At 34.3% G+C, this 5354-nt stretch overlaps 1 long non-coding RNA gene across 2 annotated transcripts in view; it reads right to left on the bottom strand.

Moving 5' to 3' along the window:
* LOC141282498 (uncharacterized) overlaps positions 1-5354 on the bottom strand; it is a 110458-nt gene that overhangs the window by 60827 nt on the left and 44277 nt on the right. The gene's annotated exons all lie outside the window — the stretch shown is intronic.

The following is a 5354-nucleotide window of genomic DNA, read 5'->3' as shown; positions in this document are numbered from 1 at the left end:
ACATGGTCAAGAAGTAAAACTAGCATCAGGACCAGTGGAGCGAAAAATCTGGTAGAGAGTAAATCTCGCTATCTCTCCTTCGTTCCTTTCATTTTCATCTCCCTTTACATCTATCCTCCAGTGGGCTGCTTTTCTTCTAAATTCATAAATAAAGACCTTTTATGCTTCTGTCCTTTAAACTCCTCCTCTTCGTCTTTTCTCAACATTGCTCGACTCAGTGTTATTTTCACAATTACTTCCTTTTATCTCTTGGACCACACTCTTTATTTAAAAAAAGAAAATAATATCAAAACATTACATTGCAATTGCTGCCTCATGTTTTGGGTCTGGTCTGGTATTACCCATCCATTCAACATCAAGATTTGAGACTCTGATCCAAAACCGCTAAATGCCACCACCTCTGTCAAATATCAGATAATGATATTAACCGAATGCTCTCAGCACGTATTATACGTTCATCAAATACCTTCGCTCCTAATCTGCTTAATCCCAGCTCAGGCCATTTAGAAATACTACTTTGTTGGCAGAATCCTCTAAAGACCACATCAATTTTCAGCAGAGTCCTCTAAGTGCACAGAATATGAATGTCGGCACAAAGAAACGACCTTGGGTCACATTTAAACTTGTGTCCCTTTGCAAGCAGTTGAAACAGAATACAACATGACTGTAGCATTAACACAGCACCCCCTAAAGTGTGGTTACGTTTCTTTATTTTTACATTCTGACTTTCATCATTAGCAATGTTTCTAGTTACATATTTAGTGATTTTGCAAATGTTTATTAAGTCTTGTTTAAAGAAATGGATTTTTTGGCCAAATAAGCTTGGTTGCACTTAGAGGGTTTTGCAGCCAATTTTGTTCAAAACCAATGAAATGAATAAAGTGACATTTCAGTTATTGACTAATAACATTTTCATTGCTGTGATATTACTGAACCTAAACATAAGAACCTGATAAATAATGGTCATTTACAAGAAAACATGTCAAACACCCTTAAAGGGTTTTGCATCTGAACTCCTCATTTGTTGTCTGATCTGAAGATTCAAAATAAAACATTTTCAAATCTTAAAGGGAAAATTTCACAAGACTTTTTTGAGATGTCAAATGAATCTTTGTCCCCAGAGTACGTATGTGAAGTTTTAGCTCAAAGCCCCACAAATATGTTAAAATTGCCACTTTGTAGGTGTGAGCTGTTTTTTTTTATTGCATATGAGCTGATCTCTGCACTAAATGCAGTGCCCTGGTTGGATAGTGCAGATTAAGGGGCGGTATTATCCCCTTCTGACATCACATGGGGAGCCAAATTTCATTGAGCTTTTTTTTAGTTATTGGTTATTGGGTTGATCTTTTTCATATTTTCTAGGTTGTTAGAAGCACTGGCGACCCAATTATAGCACTTAAACATGGAAAAAGTCAGATTTTCATGATATGTCTTCTTTAAAAAAAAAACTTGAATGACCTCAAGAGTACCTTGGATTTTTTAAATAGACAAAGTGCTTAATCTTGGCTTGGTTGCTGCGTAGTAAGTACTTCAATTTCCCAAAAATGACAATATCAACTGGATCCTCCTGTGAATTTTCACTGATGTCGTTCTTCAATATCAACACAAAACAGAAGTGTGTAATGTTCACTTTTTAGGAAAACAAAATAAAACATTTGGTAACAATATGTCCCTTTGAGGTGTACCCTGATTACCCATCACCGTCTAACACACGCAAGCATCTTTCTTTGCAAAACGTTTTGGTCACCTTTTCATCAAACAAATGCAAAATCTGATTGGCTCTCTACTGGCTGCATATAAAGAATTAAAAGTTTCTCCATTTAATCATAAATGAGGCAGAGAAATAAAGAGGCGTGTTGTGATATGCGAGGTGTACAGCCAGACAGATTTTAATTTCCAAATAAATCTTTTGATTTCCCCCACACTGATTTAAATGCAAATGAAATCTGTCAACAGTTGATCTCTTTCAATTGAAAACCGTGTGTGTGTGATGTGTTTGTGTGTATTGTGTGTTTATGAATAAGAGAGTGAAAGCAAGTGGGAGGAACTCATTGCAATTTCACAAAAAAAAGTATACTTATTTCAAATAGATGAAGCTTTTTATTTTTCACAGCCTTTTGTAGGTCACAATTCAGAACATGAAATCTGTTTAGCTCACTATAACTTTATATCTCAAAAACAAATTTAAACAAATACCTGATGTTAAATATTAAACTTAAATATAAAAAGAGTCTAGCACTCAGGAAGCTGCTAAATTTCACAATGTACTACTTATTGATACCAGGGGTCCACTGGACCATACAATAGATATTACAGTGATTTCACCTCATCTCACAAGAGCCCAGTAACATACAATGCTTTTTGAACGATCTATAATTTCCCCTGATGAAAATAAAAGGGACAATAAAAATAGACTAACATTGTTTTCACATTGAAGTGAAAAGCTTTTACAATGTCCTAGAAAACACTTACTGTAGCAACTGCGTAGCAATGCACCGGCAACCACCCAGAACACTCAGTTTAAATTAAATCTATATAGCATTGTCTTGCAGTACAATTTTGTACAGTAAATGCATAATAGTAGCAGGGGCGTCATGCACCAAATTTTTTTCATACTGTAATCATAATTATTCACTTCCATTAATAGAACACTGTAAAAAAAATGCAGCGAGTTTTTTCAACCTACTATTTTAAGTTTTGGCTTGTAAAAAGTTGACATAACTTATAAAATCAAGTTGAAATTCTTTAACTTAATTTTTAACTTATTGAGTTTAAAAAAATGTTGACTTGACAAATTTGAGTATTTTTACAGTGAATAAATTGATACCTTTTTATATGCCATATTCTCATGGACTACACAGACAAATAAAGGTAGAAGTTAATAAATGCTATTTTACACATTAATGAAAAACTATGTGGACAATATACTGCTACACCAACAATTTATTTAAACGTTTAATTGATGCACTCATCGATCACGTCTGTAATTGGCTGTAATGAGAGACAATACTTCAAAAACACGAAATAAAAGAAACCTTTGCTGCAACGTAAGCAGATCTTAATGTAATTCTGTAATTTTTTGTTTATTTTCAAATTTCAATTTAATTGCATTCAAAACATGCAACTTAAAAAAAATAGACTATAAACCACATAATTATTAGATGAACGCATTTTTGCATCATATATTTGACACATCAGCATGTGTCCTTGCCCCCTCAAAGGGTTAATCTAAATATACTACTGTAGGGCTGTCAATAGATTAAAATATTTAATCGCATGATTTCATGAGTTAACTCGCGATTAATTGCAAATTAATCTAACATTTTTATCTGTTCTAAATTTACCTAAATTTAACACTTTTTAAGTTTTTAATGCTCTAATCAACATGGATTATGGTTAGGACAAATATATATGCTATAATCAAATGTATGTTTACAACAACCTGTTTACATTTTCAACAGATCCATCAACCATAGTTTTATATATACATTTTTCCGGTCACACTTTATTTTACGGTATCACTGTTACAGTGTAATTATACATTTAAGTACTAAGTAATAATCATTAATAACATGTACTTACTATAGGGTTGGGGTTAGGATTAGGGTTTGGTTTAGGGTTAGTTGCATGTAATTATGCATAATTAACTGTCATTACTATAATAATTACATGTAACATGTGTAACAAAGACACCGTAAATAAAGTGTTACCATTTTTCCTTTAGAAGACCTTCTTCTTTCTCCATTTCTGTTTGCTGCTGCGTCATTTGTGACCTTTGCTGGCAAATTGAGTTGGGATGAGCAAATTTTCAAAATTTAGTTATTTATTTTTAACATTAAAAAACTTCAAAACAATGCATGATTTGTTGGAATCTGACAAAACATGACAGTACAGGTTTACACAAAGCAAAAACAATATCACTATATGTTACATATATGTTTTTCCTTTATTGTTTAATTTTGACATTGAGACAGACCGCTTTAAGATACTGGAGGCTAATGCAAGGGTTTAATATTATGATACACAACAGATACTTTTCCTCAACAGTTAATCCAAACATTCACTTCAGATATAACAGATTATAGTTCATACCTGCGTGAATTCTTGTTAAACAGATATTTTAAAAATGTAATTTTGTGTTAGATGTCTATATATATATATATATATCGGGGTCGCGCACTCGCGTGTTTGTGTGCATGCGCTTCAGACGTCAGCTTCAGGAAGATCGCTTTGGAGTCTTGTCATTCTTAATAACTCTTTTAACATCAATCAGGTCCCAAACTTTATCTCTCTTAAAGCCGCAAAAGAGGATGTTTCCGCCGACTGAGAATCCAAAGACCGTTACTGAGTTTTTTAAATAAGCCAATGCGTAAGAACAGCCTCCCTCCTTCACGGCTCATTTCTAGGGAACGCCTTCCAAAACTCGTGCACAAGTATTTGAACACGAGTGTTTGTTCACCACCGGCATATGCTGTGTCGCGTCAGTGGATTCATTATGTGAAATTATTTGATAATAAACAAATAAAGACGTTAAAACGTTAGATCAGTCGACGCTACTCCCATTTCAACTAGCATTTAGCAGACTGGTCACTGCCTTACAACTACAGTACAAGAACAACGTCAATATACTTGAATAACAGTACAACAATAATTACTCCCCAAAGAAAGAATAATCACTGTTACCTGTCGAGGAGAATTTTTGCGAACTGCGCGTCTGTCTTGACACCTCTCTGTTCCTTCATTGCTCTCCAGCGTTGAAATGTTTCTCCAATAACGACGGTTACATTACGTTATTCTGACAATTTTCTCCCCTTCTCAGCGACTTAAAAAGTCTTTCTTTTACGTCCTCCTTTGGGTTTCTTCTCTTCCATGGTGCAAATTCGAGGAGGAAAGCAGGAGAGACAATGAAAACATACCTAAACTAAAGACGGAGTTTCATGCGCTATGCCCATGCGTCGCCTGTGTAAAGTTACTGGAGCGTGCACGTCTCTCACAAGGAACGTAATGGCAGTGATTGACAAGCCAGAGGACCAATCGCTCATGCGATGATTATGTCAATGATTGGCTGATGTTTTTAAGGCCCTACCTTATGCACAAATGACATATATTAAATTTATTACTTTCAGTGCACCTAATAAATAGTCTTTTATCATTTAGTAAAGACAGTTTCAAGTAATATTGCAAAAATGTATTAAACAAACATCCTCTTTTCCACCTTTAATATTTATTTTAACATCAAGCAAGTTCTGCAGTCTATTTTCTATCATTTCTGCATGCTTTAACAAAATACGAGCAAGTGAATAAAGACCCAACTTTGCTTTAGATTATAGATTTGGGACGGTACACCTCTCAGG

This window comes from Paramisgurnus dabryanus, chromosome 8 (genome assembly GCF_030506205.2).
Source record: "Paramisgurnus dabryanus chromosome 8, PD_genome_1.1, whole genome shotgun sequence".
NCBI classification, from domain to species: domain Eukaryota; kingdom Metazoa; phylum Chordata; class Actinopteri; order Cypriniformes; family Cobitidae; genus Paramisgurnus; species Paramisgurnus dabryanus.
This window is presented reverse-complemented; position numbering and strand designations above follow the sequence as displayed.